This window comes from Neofelis nebulosa, chromosome 17, assembly GCF_028018385.1.
Source record: "Neofelis nebulosa isolate mNeoNeb1 chromosome 17, mNeoNeb1.pri, whole genome shotgun sequence".
In the NCBI taxonomy this organism is placed as follows: domain Eukaryota; kingdom Metazoa; phylum Chordata; class Mammalia; order Carnivora; family Felidae; genus Neofelis; species Neofelis nebulosa.
The window spans coordinates 49,960,917-49,981,031 of NC_080798.1; the positions used below are offsets into that span (position 1 = coordinate 49,960,917).

General features: G+C 44.6%; 1 protein-coding gene and 1 long non-coding RNA gene across 4 annotated transcripts in view; both read left to right on the forward strand.

Moving 5' to 3' along the window:
- ZNRF1 (zinc and ring finger 1) overlaps positions 1–20,115 on the forward strand; it is a 104,377-nt gene that overhangs the window by 62,540 nt on the left and 21,722 nt on the right. The gene's annotated exons all lie outside the window — the stretch shown is intronic.
- LOC131499820 (uncharacterized) lies at positions 390–18,579 on the forward strand. The gene is made up of 2 exons (XR_009256075.1): positions 390–3,012; positions 10,047–18,579. It is a non-coding gene; the product is annotated as an uncharacterized LOC131499820 (long non-coding RNA).

Consider the following 20,115-nt stretch of genomic DNA (forward strand, 5'->3'; position numbering starts at 1 on the left):
GAAGGATTGCACATTAGATAGTGTTAGGATAATTGACTTACTAGATGGAAATACATAAACCGGATCTCCACATAATGTCACATAAAATTCTAGAGGAATTAAAAGACCTAAATGAGAGTAGTAACACCACAAAATTAATACAGGTCCACCTTTTCTTATACACAAATCTGAAACCCAGAAAACTCTGAAAACTGGAAGCTCTTTCATAACCCACATGGCAGCAAAACCTAGTTGAGATTAGGCTGTTTATTTGTAATCATTTATTTATCCTGCTTGTGTGAACATCACAGATTTCATTGCAGTTTTTTTAAAAAACCTATAAAACTTGCAAATATTCAGAAAAATTAAAATGATATCACAGTGGACACCCACATATCCAGTACCTGAACTCAACACTTAGCATTTTTGCTGGATTTGCTTTATCTATGTATGTGTGTGTGTATATATATATATTTTTTTCTGTTCTTTCTTTCTTTCTTTCTTTCTTTCTTTCTTTCTTTCTTTCTTTCTTCCTGCTGAACCATTTGAAATAAGTTGCAAACATTGTGAAACTTTACATACTACTTACTACTACATATAGGTAGTATAAGAGAAAGGACAAGAGAAAGGACGTTGAGAAAGGACAAGAGAAAGGACATGCCCAAGAGAAAGGACATTTTCCTACAGAATCACCATATAATTGTCACACTTTTAAAACTTAACAGCAAATCCATAATATCAATACCCAATCCATATTCAGACTTCCCCCATTTATCCCCAGAATGGTTTTCCCCCACTCAATAAATGTTTATTGAGTATTGGAACATTATTTATTGTTCATTGAACAGTGTGTAGTGAACATTATTGAACATCTGCTATTATAAATCACTGTGGAAAATACAAAAATAAATTTAAAAAACTAAATAAACTAGGCATGTTCACTATCCTCAGGAACAATCTAGTGTGGGAGATACAAACATACACATAATATACACATACATATACACAAAATATCATGCAAGGCAGACTGCAGATAAAACTCTGTAAGACATAGGGTCATTGATTCCTTCTGGAAGGGGGTTCCTCCCACTGTAGCATGTTGGGAGAACTGCCAACTCCCTGGTCCTAACCCAGATCCCTCTCTGCTCAATCTTCAGATTCAAATTTGAAGGATATTTGGTTTCAGACCAAAAATATATTTGTCAGCTGTCTTTACTGAACTAAGATTTTTAGTCAAGGTTCATACATTACATTTGGTGGTTGGTCTGTTTCTTCAATTTCTCTTGATTCACAGCTCTGTGTGTGCATGTGTGTGATACTGACATCTTATAAAGACCAGGACCAACTGACTTACAGAATGTCCCTCATTCTGGGTTTGTCTGATTGTTTCCTTGTGGTATCATTTACTCTGTTTCTCTGTCTATACTTTCCCTGGTATTTCTTTATAAACTGGAAGCTGGGTCTAAAGGCTTGATTGATTTCAGCTTAAACATTTTGGTGAAGAATGTAGGTGTTCTTGCTGCATACTTTGTATTGTATCACATAAGGAGATAGGTACTGAATGTCAGGTGTTTCTACCATTACAGTTCTGTTAAGTTTGATCATATGATATGATCGTGACCGCCAAGCTTCCCCTGGTGAAGGTGTACTTTTTCCCTTTGCAGTGAGCAACTTACTACCAGGGCTATTGTGACTTGCAGGTGTCCTCTTCTCTGGCAACAGAGTGATTTTATCATTCTAATGATAAAATTTAATGGTTTTCATATCTATTGATGATCCTTGCCTGAATCAATTATTTCTTTGGTGGGTCACTTCAAAACTGTAATTATGTGGGGCTGTCCCAGACGTTAATAGAGGCATTGCATAACATCACCTTTCTTAAGTCTAGAACAGTCTCAATTCCAAAACTCCCAGGCCCCAAGGTTTGCAGATGTGGGATTATAAAGAAGTAGGAGGAAAAGTAGAATGTCTTTGTGTCACAGGAACAAGGAAGAACTTTTTCAAGCACAAAAAGGCAAAAACGTAGTTGGTATTTAAAGCCTCCATACTCAGAAGGGAGAAGATGTAGAAAGAGAATAGTAGAGGGTCAGGACTGAGCCGTGGGCATCAACTATTATCCTGGGGTTGGGAGGAAGAGGAGAAAACAAAACAGGAGACAGAAGGAGCCACTAGCAGGGTGAGAGGAAAGCCGAAAGAGTGCAGCACGGAAGCCAAGTAAAGAGAGCACGTCAGAGAGGAGCGCTGGCCTGGCCTGTGCCCCTGGGAGAGCCCGTGCAGATGAGGACCCAAAAGCGACTTGTAGGTTTGGTGGCACCAGGCCAGCGGTGCCCTTGATGGGCCGTTTTGACGGGAGTGGTGAAGGCAGAAGTCTCATGGAGGTGGGTGTGGGGTGAGAGGGAAGAGGCATTAACAAGTATGGACAACCTTTTGGAGGAGTTTGGATGCAAAATGAAAAAAAAAAAAAAAATGAGAGATAGCTGTCAGGGGAAGCTGAGTCAAGAGAAGGCATTTTTCCAAAATTGCTGAAATCCCAGCATATTTGTTTGCTGATGGGAATGATTCAGTAAAGAGCAAAAAGGTAAAACAGCCACATTCCGAAAATCATGATCCACGTTTCACGAGCACACCTGTAAAGCAGGGTGTGCACGTAAAGTACATTAAAGGGTACCTCCTGGAGCGGAAGGTCTGCAGGGAGGCGAATGGAATGACTTGAGGGTGAAAGGAAACGAGATAGGCCTTGCACAGCCCCGTGGGCCATGAACTGTGGGCTGTGTTAAATCGGCCTTGGCAACCAGAGGGCAGGAACAAAGACCAGCAAAGAGCAGCGTGATGTCTCTGACCTGTTGCAGTGACACCACCAGTCAGCCAGCCCCCCACCCACAGACATGTGAGGTGACAGGTCACTTGTAAAGTCTCACAATGCTCCCTTTCCCTGGAAACTGCCGACGGGTGCCCTCCATCCTAAGGAGGGAGCAAACCGAGAAAGAGGAAAACCTGGAATCCCGGGAAGGGGATCTAGCAAAGGAGGAGATGGTAAGACGGTGATGTCCTTCTAGGATGTAGACGACACTGTTACCAATACCTCCGGGAGTTCAGCTGGGGACTTTTTACTTACTTGTAGCCTTGTACCCTTTTGTAGTAGGTAGAAGTTGTGTTGTAAGGTATCTGTGTCTTAACCAAGCAGTTTTACTGTGTGAGACTTACCCAAAGGATGATACTGGACACGGTGCCCAAGATACTCAGTTGCTGTCGTGATGTAGTGTTGTTTCTAATACTGAAAAACTGGGGACTGCCTAAATGTCTATCTGTCGGAAATTAGCTAGAGAAATTATATCTCCGTACCACGTAACCATTTCTTAAAAGAGATGAGGGAAGTTGTATTATTTTCATGTAAAGAAAATATATTTAAAATGAAAAAGCAGGGGTGCACGGGTGGCTCAGTCGGTGAAGCAGCCGACTCTTGATCTTGGCTCAGGTCATGATCTCAAGGTCGTGAGATCAAGCTCTGAGTCAGGCTCTGGGTGGGGAGCCTGCTTAGGATTCTCTCTCCCTCTCCCTCTGACCCCTCCCTCACTCTTGAACATGGGCTTTTCTCTGTTTCCTTCTTTCTCTCAAAAAAAAAAAAAAAAAGCAGATTTCAGGGTGCTTCCTGGCTCAGTCAGTAAAACCTGTGACTCTTGATCTTGGGATCATGAGTTCAAGTCCCACTTTGGGCATGGAGTCTGCTTTAAAACAAAGCAGATTTCAAAATCCTGGAGATGGCATGATATTAAAAAAAATGAAAATATAAATACCCAGAAATATATTTTACAAATAAAAATCTATTGATCTACCTTGGGGAAGAAAAGTATCACGTGAAACAGGTCTCAAAGTTTGGAGCCGAGTGCCTGCGTTCCTCAAGAGCACATTGCCCTGGGAAAGCCTTGAACTGGAAGAGCATGGCAGTTAGAATTAGCGAACGTCTTATAACGTGCTTACGTGACTGGGGGGCATCCCCACACGGTGCGCCATCCCCGGTGAAGGTACCTTGCCTGGCTGAGGTCCCCGTGTGTGTGGGGAGCAGCCCGCGGGGCGGCCGCGCTGGTGCAGCAAACCCCTTCCTCGGGAAGCTGCGCCGAGCTCTACTCCACACCTGCCGTTCCTTTTTCACAGATTGTCTCCTTGGTTGCTTTTGCCTTTTAAAGCCAAGCGCGAACATCGGTCGGTCCAAAAAGTGAAAGACCCAGTGACCTGGTTTTGGAGCGTGACCTCTGGAGGCAGAGCGCCCCAGGTGCGTGCAAGGGCTTCCAACACCAGCTGCCACCGTGAGTGAGTGAGTGAGTGAGTGAGTGAGTGAGTGAGTGAGCGAGTGAGTGGTTCTGGGTCCAGAGTCTGTGCAGTAAACTTCCACGTCCCCGGCCAGCCATCGTGCCTCCCCCTGGGGCACGGAGTGTAATCTCCCTAATCCAAGTTTGAAATGTGGCCCTGGTGGCCGGGGCTGGAGAACACACTTCCCTTGTCACCCTGCGTCCATTTCCTTCCTTGTGTGAGCCTCTTTTCTGTCTGCCAAATGGACCCGAGGCTGCCTCACCAAGTTATTTTGGATGCACTCAAAAATGCGAGGGTCCACTCCCACCTCCCCAGTTCCATCCAGCACATGGATGGAACCGAGCTGACGCCTGAGGAGAACCAGTGGGGCCGAAGAAAGTGAGAAAAGGGGTACTTCCTGCCGCTCGTTAGCCAGAGAGGTGAACGGCGTTGTCTTACCATCTGAGTGAAGGTTAGCCAAAGTCAAGACGTAGCCCTTTAGCAACACCACTTTCCAGCTAAGAGAAACAAGAACAAAAGGAAAGAAAGTAAGAAGAGTTGCTCTGCAGATAGATATCTACAGTTTGGGAACTTCATTTTTTTGTTTTGGTTGGGTTTTTTGCTTGGGATCTCAGCGTATGTACTGTAAATATTATTCCTAGCTGTGCCCTTCTGCTTCCAGTATCCGTGGTATTTGCGCTCATGTTTAAGTGTGGTTTTTTAAATATTATTTTCCCTCAGGGCCCAGGCGGGGATCCTCAAACATTCTCCTAGAGTGGGCTTATCTGTTCCCGTGGCTTTTTTTTTTTTTTTTTTTTCTGTTTTAAGTTGATTCTACCCTCATGAACATCCCCAGTCCACCTCTTCCCTCTGGGCCTCTGCTCCTACACCAGACACGCCAGCTGTCTCCACTTGAATGTCTCTCAGAGTCCTCAAGATTTGGTGTGTTCAAAACTGCCCATCATCTTCATCCCCACCCCCTTCCCATAACCCGTCCTCTTCGTAGGATTCATACCTTCATAAAAACCACTGTTTACCCACTTCCTGATGCCAGAAACTTGAGCGTCATTGTTAACTACTCCTGCGCCCATTCCTCTAACTTCTAAGATAACAAACCCCAGAGTGTGAACCCCTTAGAGATCTTTGTAATCCATACGCTTTTCTCCCAGGGTTGGGCACAGTATATAAGAGGAAGCAGAAAATTTTAGTAATCAAGATAATAATTGTTCAGGGTCGCGTTGACCAGATGTCCCTCCTGGATTCTGAGTCTGCCAGATGGCCCATTGGGCAGCCAGTCCGGAGGCCCCAGTGGCATAGGGACCTTAATGTTTGCCAGGGGTTGGCAGGGCAGTGGGGTAGCCTGGCCCACACCTGCTTTTCTCCATTCACACCACTTTGGGCCTGAGTGACTGCAGCAACCCCCTAATTGCTCTGCAGGCTTTCGGACCCACCCAGTCCATTTACTGCACTGTGACCAGAGTAGTGTTTCTAAAATGTTCTAAAATCCAGAGTTTCTGGATAGTTTGTAGTATTTCCGGAATGAGGCACCTAAGTTCTCAGTGTGCCTCACAAGGCCCTATCAGATCTGATCCCTATCTCCCTCTTAGCTCTCACATTTTTTTTTTTTTTGCCATTCTACCTGTCAACATTTTTTTAAAAATGAAACTTTTTAAAAATTACAGTTTAATGTACATATAGAAAAGTGCTTATATTACATTTTAAGTGTGCATTTTGATGAATTTTCACAAACTGAGCAACTCCGTAACCAGCATCCCAGGAGACCGCTCATGCCCCTTTCCAGTCACTGCCCCTCTAGCAGGTGACAGCCATCCTGACTTGTAAAACATGGATTTGTCTTACAATTGTGCTTTAATTAGATAGAATCAGAAACCATATGCTCTTATGTCTGTTTCCTTCCTCAACAGTATATTTATGAGACGCGTCCGTATTGTTAGGTGCGTATTCATACACCTTCCATTTGCTTTGCTGCAGTAGTTTTCCATTATACAAATACACTACTTTTTTTATGTGTCCGTTTGCTCTTACCCTCAAGCTGTGTAACAAAATAGCCCCAAACTAGAAGGTGTAAAATAACCGTTATGCTCACAGATTCTGTGGCTCTGGTATTTGCTTGGGGACAGCAGGAGCAGCTTGCCTCTGCCTCCTGATATCTGGGGCTTCAGCTGGAAAACCGGCTGGCTGGGTGCTGTGTCTTGATGGTCTGTTCACTCACATGTCTGGCTCTGGCTGAGACCTCAGTTAGGGCTCTCAGCCAGAACGCTGATGCGTGAGGCCTCGATGTTTGGCCTGTGCTTCCTCGCAGCATGGCAGCTGGGTTCCAGGGGGAGGGTCCTGAGACACAGCGAGGTGGCAGCTGAGTCTCTTGTATGACAGCCTCATGCATCATAGCATCTCTACTCGACCCACTTGGTCAGAACAGTCACAAACCCATCCAGGTTTATGGGAAGAGAAAAGATTCCAGAGCTTGGTGAAGACCGGCAAGGTTCTGGAAGTGTATGTGGGACTGGGAATACTCCTAAGGCCATTTTTGGAAAATACAGTCTGCTACTCCATGCGACTGGTGATGGATTTTTACCTTTTTGATCCAGCCACACTGATAATTTTTTTAGTTCTTTGAGAGAACAGTCCTCAGGCCTTCTGCTCGCCCAACCTAGCTGCCTGGCTGCCTCCTACTTACCCTTTAGTCTCAGCTGAGCCGTTCCTGCTTACCAGAAACCTCTCTGACGTCACTGCCTCCTCAGCCCCAAGCCTCAAGATCTCAGGGAGGGCTCTGCTGCCATTTGCATTTGGCACGTTGTCCTGTCCCTGTCCTAGCAGTGATGATGAGGTGGTCCCCCTGCCTGCATACCCATACATATGCAGCCCCCATCAGAGTTTAAGCTTCATGAAGGAGCGCTTTCTGCCTTGTATGCCAATCAGTGACTGGCACTTATATGCCAATCAGTGCCTGGCACTTAGCAGTTGTGGGTTGAGAGCCTCCCATCAGCCCCCTTCTTTTTCTGGTAAGAAATGTAACCAGAGCTGTGACATGAGTCATCCAGCCGGAAGTAGGTGCCTCTGGGACCAGCACTCCCAGGTCCACACTCTGAGGAGAGGCGTTGCAGCGGATGGGCCTCCTTTTGAGCTACCCCCACACCTTCACCTCTGAAAGGCAGGGGCTAAAGTGACAAAGCCCAAGTGCTGCCATTCGTCATACCCTTCCCATGTGCAGACGGCGAAGACAAGTGAGGCCTCCTCTCCCGTCCCGAGCCCTGGACCATTTGTCAATCAGCTAGCTAGTTGGGTGAAAGATACTGTTAGAGAAATTGGGGCCAGGCTGCTTTTCACAAGTATTGATGGTTTGCTGGGTTCTGTTAATAGCGCTTTTTTTTCCCTTTGTGTGTGTGTGTGTGTGTGTGTGTGTGTGTGTGTGTGTGTGTCTCCCTCTAGGGCAGAGGTTGAGTTAATACTGTTGCTCAGTTTGTGGCATTTTATCATTGGTCTGGGCAAGGCCGTTCTCTTGGTTTTATTCATTTGTACATTGATTTACTCCCTTTTACTCCTAGTCTTCATCCCCCTCCACAGCCAGCCATGCACACGTTTACTCTCTTATTGGTGTATCGTGAGTTATTACTTTGTGTGCATATGTGTAGTTTTCATTTTTGTTTTTGTGTGTGGATTTTAGTTAATCATGTGCATCTGTTTTTTAAGTGAAAATGCTTTGTTTCTTTGTTTTAATTTGGCGCTGTGTTCATATCTGTCCTGTGTGTATGTTCCGTCCACTGCTGATGCCTGCTGCATACTGCCTCATAGTGTCCATGCTCGGCACGGTTCTTATCCATCTATCGTCGGGGCTGCCCGAAGCCCACTGCTACCCGACTGGATGCTATAGCGAACATCCTGTGCTGTCTTCTGACTGGCCTCTGGGAGACACCCAGAGGTGGCCTGGGAAACATACCCCAGTGGTGGGGTAGACCAGTGAACTTTCTAGGATTATTTCTTCTGAGGACTCAGAAGAGACGATTGTGTTTCATTTCTCTCTTGTCTCCTAAATGCTAGAAAGATAGGTTGCTTAGACCACCCAGCTTTTAGCCTAGCTCTGCAGTCTCCCGGCGACACCACCCAGAGACAAAGGTTGGGGTTTTATTCTCTTGTGGGACAGTTTGAAGTCTGAGTTTCTTCACTTGAATTGTTCAAAATCCCATTGCTCCTTTTGTGTCCATGTGTACAATAAGCCGCGGCTGCCGAGTTCTATCCTGATACCCTGTTGTCCATGACTGTTTCTAGAGTCCTGTATGGAGGCAGCTCCATACGGGTATAGTGCCAAGAGGCCAGTCAGTGGAGTCAGGCAGGCACAAGCACACATTTGCCTTCCCCATGTGTGTGCTCGCCCCATCCATGAGCTGGGGTGACATCCATGAGCTGGTGTGCTCGCCCCGTCCATGAGCTATGGGGACCCACATGCAAGCACATAGCACAGAGCCTGTCCAGGGGCAATTCCCACTCTCCCTTCTTGGCTCCCCTCTTATGAGACATGAAAGCCCCTGGTAAGAGTGTTGAAAGAGCACAGTGTCTAATGGGTGTTGATCTGTATTAAAATATTTGTTACCACATTGTGAATTATTTATAGATGGACTTATGTCTGGAATTTGTTTCCAAAGAATCCGGGTGCCTGGAGGAGTGGGTTGGGGTAGAGAGCAGGTGACTGTATAATTTATTGTCTAGTCCCAGGCATGTTTGAGACTGAAGAGGGGCTCTTAATTACACCAGGACAAGCTTAAACTGAGATTGTCTAGGCAAACCAAGACCTGGATACCCTAAGAGAAAATGAGACAGAATTGACCCTGAATTGATCATTGTTGAAACTAAGTGATGAGTACCTGGAAGCCCATTATTTTCTATTTTTTGTTTGTCTGAAAAATTTCCATAATAAAGAGGGTTGGTTTTTTTTTTTTTTTTTACATTTTTAAATGTTTTATTTATTTTTGAGAGAGAGAGAGAGAGAGAGAGTGAGTGAGCGAGCAGGAGAGAGGCAGAGAGAGAGAGGGAGACACAGAATCTGAAGCAGGCTCCGGGCTCTGAGCTGTCAGCACAGAACCCGACGCGGGGCTCAAACTTACAGACTGAGAGATCATGACCTGAGCCGACGTCGGATGCTTAACTGACTAAGCCACCCAGGTGCCCCCATTTTTTTTTTTTAAGGAAATCTATTAGCTAAAGCATTCCGAAGTCCTCACTTTCCGGGAAATGGTTATGGGGACCGTAGGCAGTCCCTGCAGGGGGCAGAAAGGTCACCGCTCTTCTACCTGCAGGCACTTCCTCGCGGGGAGGAGGAGGTAGCGAGGTCCTGCCTGCTCTCATTGGTAGGAGAAATGAGAAACCAGAGGGGGTTCAGCTCAACATAACTTGGTTTAGCATGGGGGCAGGGCTGACCTCTTTCTGGCCCCCAGGACTTTCAAGCCCTGCCCAGGTGGCAGCCCGAGCGGAGCCGTCCACATCCGCTGCACACCACACTCGCGGCAGCAAGGGTGCCTGCGCTCTGTGCACCCGCACATGTGATTACTATCAACACCCTGTGTCAGAACCACAAGTTGGGCAGGAAGCAGCGTGACCGCAGTGGGTTTTTAACTAACATTCGGTCTCACAAACACTTCACCATCCTACTTAACTCTCACTGTGGTATGGCAGTTGGTGGAGCCCTGAGTGGTGGAAGGTAGCCTCCGCTGGGAATGGACTCAAACAACAGTGTAACATGCTCTTAATTTGTTATCTCTTTCCAGTTGTACAGCTGGGCCTCTTTCACACAGTTCCATGAAGTGTGATATTCATTCATCCAGCAGATATTTTCAAGAGTCTGTCATATGCCATGGTCTGGGAACACAGCAGGGAAAGAAAAAGACTCTGCCTTCAAGGAGCTTATATTGTAATGGGGGTGACAGATAGCCGGCGCAGCGGTGGTGAATGCTAAGAAGAAAATAAAACACATTGGGCTGGGGAGGGTGGATCGAGATTGGTGTCTGTTAGAGGGGTTGTCTAAGGAGGTGAGAGGGAACTAGCAGATGTCAGAGGAAAGGGCATCATAGGGGACCAAAAAGCAAGTGTAACAACGTGGTGGGGGCAGGTGGAGGAGGGTCACCTTTCTCAAATGCTGCTGATTGTTGGAGAATTGACTTTAAGATAGCACCATGGAGAGGTCCTTGGTAATCTTGGTAATGGCAGTTTTGGGGTTTGGGCCAGTTCAAAAGGAATGGAAGGAGAGGAAGTGAAGAAGACCGCAGATAATTCCTTGTTGGTGTTCCTCATTGTAAATGGGGCAGTTGCCGAAGGTGTGGGTGATACTGAGAGTGTTGTAGAAGCTGGGGACTAGCACATGTATGCGGACTCGGTAGAGAGGGAAAATGTGTTTTTGGGTTTTTTTGTTTTTTTATTTTTATTATTTTTTTTAACGTTTATTTTTGAGACAGAGCATGAACGGGGGAGGGTCAGAGAGAGGGAGACACAGAATCTGAAACAGGCGCCAGGCTCAGCTGTCAGCACAGAGCCTGACGCGGGGCTCAAACTCACGGAGTGTGAGATCATGACCTGAGCCGAAGTCGGCCACTTAACCGACTGAGACACTCAGGCGCCCCGGGAAAATGTGTTTAGTGGAACTTGTAAGTGGCCCTCTGGTGTGCTTTAGTAAATGTTAAATGACCCTGATCATGAGGTAGGGAGCCCTGGAAGGCCTGGTTCAGTTTTCTCTTTCTCTTGGCGGTCCCTCTTCTCCATACTAAAAGTAAGTCCTAAGTGTTTGCACTGTTCTCAAAATATCTCAAGATAGTGGATAATCTTTTATCTGTAATCTTTTATTACACAAATGGTTCTGAACTTTGGGGTTACAAACCTAAACCTTTTGACAGGCTATGGATCTGTTCCCCAGAAAAAAAACATACCTACCACAGAACCTGGCATATTATTTCAGGTTGATGGATCCTATGGTGTCTATTCTAGAAGTGTTCAGGTCAAGAAGCTGCATGTTCAGTGCATCCACTAGACAGTCACCTAAGGCTAGGAAAATGGCAGAAAGAATAAGAACTCTGTGGCCTTGTTATCTCTCTTCTTCCCTAATAGATTATCAGTTCCTCGAGGGTAGAAATTATATTCAGTGTTTCACCATGTTTCCTAACCCCTTAATAACTAGAGTAAAAATGAATGGACAGACAGACTGACCCACTTGGTTGCTCATCCTGTTTGAGTGTGGCAGATGGCTGGCCTCAAGAGATGATATCGTGCTGCAGTAATTTTTAGTAGAGTCAGGGAACCCCAGCTACTTCCCCCTTTTAAAATTCAATCCTTTAGGAGAATAACCATGTCTCCTAAAGTATTTTGCATTCATTTCCTATTACTGCTATAACAACTTATCACAAATTTGATAACATAAATTTACTCATACATTTTTGGAGGTTAAAGTCTGAAATGGTCTGACTGGGCTAAAATCAAGGTGTTGGCAGGAATGCATTTCTTCTGGAGGTTCTAGAACAGAAGCCGTTCCCTAATCTTTCCAGCTTGTAGAGGCTCCTGCTTGTCTTGACTCAATGGCATCTTCCATTCTTCAAAGCCCACAGCCTAGCATCTTCACATCTGACTCTGATGTCTGCTCCCCTGATTCTCAGGTCAGTCTCATCCCCTTCTAAGGAGGAGACTTGTGATTACACTGGGCCTCCCTGGTTAATCCAGGATAATCTTCTGTTCTAAGATCCTTAAATTATCCCATCTGTGAGCCCTTTTCGTCATGGAAAGTAACATTCCCAGGTATCCGGGATTAGGATCTGGACGTATTTGGGGGACCATTATTCTGCCTGTCACACGCTTGTATGGCTTTTTACACATATGTTTTTGTTAATGGCTAGGCTGGCCAAAGAAAAAAATGGGGAGCTCACGGAGGCTGGGCGACTTGGCATTGGCGACGTCACTTGGGACTTGAATGCCAGAATTCTGAGTCCAGACCCATGTTGTTCCGTTCTGTTTGGTTGCTTGGTTTTTTGTTTGTTGATTCTTTTGTCTTCCACGGATTTCATTAAGTGATATTTATGGGTATTTAGGTTCCTGATGCCAATATTTTGTGAAGGGATGTAGTGACTTGAAATGAGGGGATGTTAAAATCTGTGCAAAAATGGTCACCAAGCCAAAAATGTCAGCATGCAGAAGGACTTCCCAGTTTACGGGGTCCTCCCGTTTCATACATGCGTGTAAGGCGCAGTACAGGGTCAGCCTGCTGGCTTGACATCTTGTCCACTGACATACATGTGATTCTATATGTCACATCATATCACAGTGTTTGGCTGCCCTGCCAGCCAGATTACGTTTCCTTAGGAGACCCCTGACTTTCTTCACCTGGCACTGGTACCGTGAATAGGGATTTGTGAGGTATTGCCCTGTTTCTGCCACCACGTCGGAGTGTCTTCCTCTTGCTGTCCCCTCTCCCTCTCCCCTGTTTGTCTACCAGACTCAAAGTAATCTGAACCAGAGATGAAGAAAACCAGTCCAGTAGCACACTTTATATGTCTTGATAGTGGTCATACACTATTTTAGGAAGCTTAGAATTCATGATCCTTCTAGCTCGTGCTTTGTGTCTGGAGGGTCCCTGGGGAATCCTTTTTGAACTCATTGGTTGGTCAGTACCTCAGAGCTCTCCAGGGTCTTTCCATCTCCTCCTCTGCGGTACTCACGGCCGTGCATGACAGAAAAGCAAAGGCTGAAGCATGAAGGTCTTCTCTTACCCTTACAGTTCCCTTTGATAAGATGGATCGCTCTACTGCTGTCAGACTATCAAAACAGCCCCATTCTGTTCTTCGGCTTCTTCCTCTTTAGATTCCATTTCAAAGCACAGTTGTGGCCTCAAGGACTGTGTCCTCCGAGTCCTTGCTTCCATCTACCTCTGTGTTGGAGGTACAGCTGAGCAGAGGATGCCCTGCTGGGAAGGGGCCAGGTCTAGGCCCAGGCAAGAAGCCAACCAACATTCACTCTGCCAAGTAACCGAGCTCAGCCTGCAGAAGTGCTGCGTGCCAGGGCCCAGGCTGGAGGGGGTAGTTGTTAGGACGGGAGTACCGCAGCACGCGCTCTGCATCCTGAGAGGACACTGGGAGCTGCGGAAGAGCCTGCCAGCAGACCTCCAGGAAGGCCGGGGCTGTCGGCATCGATAGGGCCAGGCAAATGGTGTTTTTCACGATGAGCCGTCACTTAGCTGTTTAGTGTCACGTCCATTTGCCTGGTGAGTCGGATTCTGGTTGAACATGATATAGTAGTACATTCAACTGTTTTCCTCCTCTCCAAGTGAAATTCCCATCGGCCATATGGACGCTAGGGTAGACAATGCCTTCAGAAACTCAGAAGTAAACTATTGATTCTGTACAGATTTTGTGTGAGACTTTCCTTCTCTGTCCCTTCCCTTACACTCCTTTTCGTCTCCAATTCCACCTCCAAAAGCATACATATGCACACTTTAGTTAAAAAAAAACAACAACAAAGTTCGTTAAAGGTTCATTTTTAAATAAATCAGTCAAGACCCCAGGACTTGAAAAAGAGTATAAACAGGGGAGAACCAGGCCAGTGATAGGGTGATTCTCAGCACAGTCCGGGCTGTGGGCACTGCTGTGAATGACGGTAGACCTGCGCGGCTGGTGTCCTGCTCAGACGGTGTCCCCCTCTGGAATTGGAAGAAGTGAGGCCCCCTTCTGTTGCTCATCAGTCCACAGATCCTCTGCAGGTAATAACTGCCCTTTTTTGCCTCAAGACCAGATTTTATTGTTCCTTTGTCTTTTTTGAGGTGACCCACATCACCTTGGCCCCATTCATTGCTGTTGAGTTTAGGAAGAAAAGGCTGAGGATTTCTGCCCACTCCTAAGAGTGTTCTCTGGCATTGCCCAGACACTGGAAGGCCCACTCCAACAGTGGCTATGGGTATCAGGTCCAAGGCCCATAGGTGTGTGGTATACAAAGGATTGGAATGAAGTTGGGGCAGCCAATGAGAGGAAAGCATGGTATTCAGCTAGTAACTAGTCATTTCCTGGCCGGACCTGTTTCTCCCGTTGCCTAGCTTTTGGGTGATCACTAATATCTAAGAATTTAAAGAAATTCTGGCTTGACTCTTTAGATATTAGATCATCTTCCTCTTATAATCCATGATCCGTCCTTTAAATAAGACCTCTCTAAAACAAAAGCCAAATGTTCACCTGGAGTCTACATGCACACTTTTCAAATCATGATTGGATGCCCCTAAACTTGCCTAAGCATGGTAGCCAGGTGACAAAGGATTATAATTTGACACTGATCTTTCCTGGCTCCTAGTTGGGGACTTGATCACGCTCACTCTAAGGCTTTTTTCTGTATTCATACCTCAGGCTTGGGTCGTCAGACCCTCAGGTCCCCACTTAACCCTCTCCCCAACACTCCCTCCTAAGCAGACCTTTTAGGGCCTCTGTCTGGAAGAAATGGGTTAGAGTGTCAAAGGGAACAGAACTAATTAGTAGCCATAGCTCTGGTTCCTGGCAAATGCCTTTCCTATTCTTCACTTGACTGGAATGCTGCTGTTGGGCTCCACCTGCCTAGAATTGCTGTAGCAGTAGGGTGGGTTTGATGTCATCAGGCACATTTCCATGCACACAGATCTTCCCTTTGTTCCCTCTGTAGATATCTTCATTGAGCCTGTTTTCATTTGCAGCAAATGAACAGGAATACTACATGTATTGGGTATATGATTGGGATTCATTCTGTATATATTTTATTTATTTATTTGTTTGTTTGTTTAACGTTTATTTCTGAGAGAGAGACAATGCGAGCAGGGCAGGGGCAGAGAGAGAGGGAGACACAGAATCCCAACCAGGCTCCAGGCTCCAAGCTGTCAGCACAGAGCCCAATGTAGGGCTCAAACTCATGGACCGTGAAATCATGACCTGAGCCGAAGTCGGACGCCCAACCGACTGAGCCACCCAGGCGCCCCCAGTCCGTATATATTTTTAAATACCCATATATGTATTTTTCATATATTCACTGATTCTAAGGCACATACATTTCACAATTTAACAACTCGAAAATCAAGATGTGTCATATAGTCACATCTTAAAATTATAATTGGCAGGAGTTTTTTCCTCTCTTGAAGGTTCATAACGGTGTCTTTAAATTGATGACCATCTTAGAGTCCACAAAATATACTATGTAGGGTCAGCTCATTTTCCATTTCTTTGCCTGAAGAATTTGTGAGTTTCCTCAACTAGGCAGATGTTAACAGTAAGCCTCAGTATATTTGAGCTGTACTGAGTACAGCCTGGTAAAATGGCCACTCCACGTTCCACATGACTTTTTCTCTGCACAGAACACTCGCACATCCGTCTTTGATTGGGCTTTAGAACAGTGTTGGGCACTATGCAGATACTGCTAAGTGTCTTGCACCAGACCACCTGGCTAGTGACTGGGAGAGCCTGGTTGTTCTGACTCCTGATAGGATTTTCTTTCCTTCAAACCCATCAGCCTAGAATCCAGAAACAGCAAAAATATTTTGGGGGTGGAATATACTGTGCTTAGAGTAGAGAATGGAGAACACTACTGAGAGAATCTTTATAGTAGGTAAAAATTGAGAATCTAAACACCCACAGAAGAAAAGAGTTAAGCACATTGTCACTATAGAATGCATAGACATTGAAAATGACAAGTACGCGGATTGTTGCTGATGCAAGGAAGTCTGTATACTTAAAAAGCAGAATATGAATATCCAAACAGAGAGGATTCTGGGAAGATAGTGGCTGGAATGCACGTCTCATCTTTTCGACTTCCAGTGCCAGCTGTTTACCTCTTCCAGCTAAGCAGGGGATGGGCAGCCACGGCCCAGAAGGAGTTAGAAAGGCCGAGCTCCTGAGAAAACGCCAAGACATAGAAGTGATGGAAGAGATGAGAGACCTAGAAGATGTAACCACGACGTTTGTCATACAACTAATAGGAATACTAGAAGGAGGAAGAGGTAGAGGAAGAGTGTATTAGGACAGGCTAGAGCTAGATTTGTAATGTAGTAACAGTGCCACAAGCTCAATAGTTTAACTCCACACATTGATTTTTTTCCCCCACACTGCAGTATCCAACAGGTCAAGGGGTGGGGGGCGTGGGGTGGTGGTCTGCTCGTTGGTCCTCAGGAAGCTGAGGTGGTAGAGGGTCCATCCCAGTGCGGCAGTGCGGGTGTGTGGCGACGGTGAGCTGGTGCTTAAAGTCTGCTTGGCAGTGCATACGTCCCTTCCACTTGCATCTCACTAGTCCAGGCAAATCACAACCCACCTTTACCTTCAGAGGGAGTAATAAGCAAGCGCAGTCCTACTGTAATGTATAGCTGGAAGGAGGAATGCCAGAAATACTTGGTGAACGGCACTCCTGACTTACCGCTGGCGGAAATAACTAAGGCACATCTAAGCATATCCTGGTAAAATAACTGAACTCTGAGGATGAAAGGAAAAATCTTTCAAGTTTTCAGGCCAAAGGAACACACCGTTTACAAAGGAAAAAGAATCACACTGGTATCACATTTGCTATTTGCAACACCAAGAAGCGAGACTATGGCAGAAGTTTATCTGTAGACCATTGAGGGAGAAAAGGAAAGCAACTCAATGATCCTATACTCAGACTTTTATTCGACATAATACTGGAAGTCCTAGCCAGAGCAATTAGGTAAGAAAAAGAAACAAAAGTCATTCAAATTGGAAGGGAACAAGTAAAACATCAGATGACATAACGTAAAAACCTCTAAAGGGGCACCTGGGTGGCTCAGTCGGTCAGGTATCCTACTCTTGATCTCAGCTCAGGTTTTTGGGTTTGTTTTTTGTCTTGTTTTTTTAAGATTTATTTATTTTGAAAGAGAGAGGGAGGGAGAGAAAATGCAAGAGGGGAGAGGGACAGAGAGAATCCTAAGCAGGGTCCACACTGCCAGCGTGGAGCCCAGTGCAGGGCTCGAACTCATGAACCACAAGATCATGACCTGAGCCGAAACCAAGAGTTGGTCGCTCAACTGACTGAGCCACCCAGGTGCCTTTTTAAAGTTTTTAAATTTTTAAAGTTTTAAAAATTTGGTTTCAGAGAGAGAGAGGGAGAAAACACAAGCGAGGGAGAGGCGGAGAGTCACCTCAGGTCTTGACCTCAGGGTCATGAGTTCAAGCCCCACCCACATTGGGCCCTGCTCTGGGCACGAAGCCTACTTAAAAACAAAACAAAACAAAAAAACAAAATAACTCTAAAGCCTCCACCAAAACACTGTTATACCTAAAAAACAAATTCAGTAAAGTCAATGAAATATCAGAAAAAGAAATTAAGAAAACATTCCCGTATACAATAGCATCAAAAACAATTAAATACTTAGTAATAAATTTAAGAAGGTGAAAGATTTGTGCACTCAAAACTATAAGACGTTGATGAAAGAAATTGAAGAAGACACAAATAAATAAAAAAGTTCCATGTTTGTGGATTGGGAGATGTAATATTGTTAAAATGTGATCTACATATTCAGTGCAATTCATATTAAAATTTCAGTGGCATTTTTCACAAAAATAGGAAAAACAATCCTGAAATGTGTATGGAACCACAGAAGACCCCGAATAGTCAAATCAATCTTGAGAAAGAAGAATAAAGCTGGAGGCATCACACTTCCTGATTTCAAACTATGTTACTAAGCTATTGTAATCAAAACAATATGGTATTTGCATAAAAACAGACACATAGACCAATAGAACAGAATAGAGGCCAAAAATAAACTCATGCATATACGGTCAATTAATTTTTTACAAAGGTGCCAAGAATGCACAATGGGGAAAGGATAGTCTGTTCAGTAGTGTTAGGAAAATTGGATATCTCATGTAAAAGAATGACACTGGATCCCTATCTTAAACCATACACAAAAATCAACTCAAAGTGGATTAAAGAATTTAGTACAAGACCTGAAACCTTAAAATCTTGCAATGTATAATTGAAATTTGCTAAGATCTTAAGTATTCTCACCCAAAAGGAAAGGTAGATGTATGAGGGGATGCATATGTTAACTCAGTTGTGGGAATGCTTTACAACATATATCACATCATCACATTGTGCACTTTAAATACACTTATTTGTTAATTAGACCTTAATAAAGCTGGAAGAAAAAAAAAAAAAAAGAATCCTATACCCAGACAAGATCAGAATAAAAAAAAAAAGGTATTTGAGCATAGATAGTGAAAGAGCCTGTCCCCGCTGTCACCTGTTGCCCCTGGTACTTAATGTGCTTATGACTTTGCCTTGACTGTTCTAACACACCAAGTTCTCTGCTCACCTGTCACCCTCAGAGGGGCCTTCCCTGACCACTGTAGCTAAATTGATGCAGGCACACATGCACACAACACACACACACACACACACACACACACACATCTCATTGCTTGATATTTTTCTTGGTGATTTATAATGAAAATTTCACATGTACAGAAAAGTTGAAAGAAGGTTAACTTAGACATCATTTTTATGCATTTCATTTTAATGTAGATGTCAGTACACAGCCCCCTTAATGCTTTAGCATGTGTACCATTAACTACAGTTCAGTATTTGCTTAGTTTTTTTCTGGTTGAGGTAGAATTTGCAAACAGTGAAATCTCAAATCACAAGTGTACATTCACTGAATTTTGACATGTATGTGCATGTGTATAAACCAAACCTTTCTCGTGATAGAGAACATTTCATCACCCCAGAAAGGTCGCTCATCCCTGTTTCAGTTAATTGCTACCCCAACTCCTACCTCTTCTTGGAGATGTCACTGTCCTGATTTTTTCCACTACAGAGTTTTCCCTATTCTAAAGCTTCATATATTTGGAATCATAATATGTGCTCTTTTGTATCCTTCCTCAGCATGTTTTTAGTATTAATCCATGCTTTGCATATATCAGTAGTCATGCTTTTTATTGCTGAGGAGTGTTCCATTGTGTTCCCTTGTATTCCATGATGCCACAGTTTGTTTACCCATTCTATTGATGGACAGCTGGGTTATTTCCAGTTTTTGCTTGTTATGAATAAACCTCTGATGAAAATTCTTACAAACATCTATTTGTAGACCTATGTTTTCACTGCTTGTGGGTAAATATCTAAATAAGGAATTGCTTGGGTCAGGCTAGGTGTTTTTCATTTTATAAAGAACTACCAGACCATTTCCCCAAATAGCTCCTGCCAGCAATATCTGAGAGTTCTAGTTGCTCTTCATCCTTGCCAGCATTTGATGTTGTCATTCTTTTAAACTTTATTGTTTAGCAATTTAATAAGTAGAGGTATGGGGTTCTCTGGAGAAACAGAACCAGTGGTAGTCGGAAGGAGGGAGGGAAAGACAGAGAAAGAGACATATTGTACGAATCTGACTCATGCAGTTATGGAAGCTGAGAAGTTCCATGATCTGTCTTCTGCAAGCTGAAGGTCCAGGAATGCCCTTTGGCGTTGGTTCCAGTTCAAAACTGAAGGCCTAAGAACCAGGAGAACCAATAGTATATGTCCCAGTCCAAGGACAGAAGACCAGTGTCCCATTTCAGTCAGGCAGACAGCTGAAAATCTCTTTTTCTCCACCTTTTATTCTTTTCAGCTCTTCTAATGGATTGGATGATGCCCACCAACACTGGGAAGCGCAATCTACTTAGTCTACCAATTCAAACATTAATTTCATCCAGGAAGACCCTCACAAATACACCTAGAAATAATGTTTAACCAAGTATCTGGGCACCCCATGACCCAGTCAAGTTGGCATACAAACTTAACCATCACAACAGACATGTTAAAACATACACACACACACACACACACACACACACACACACACACACACACATTAAA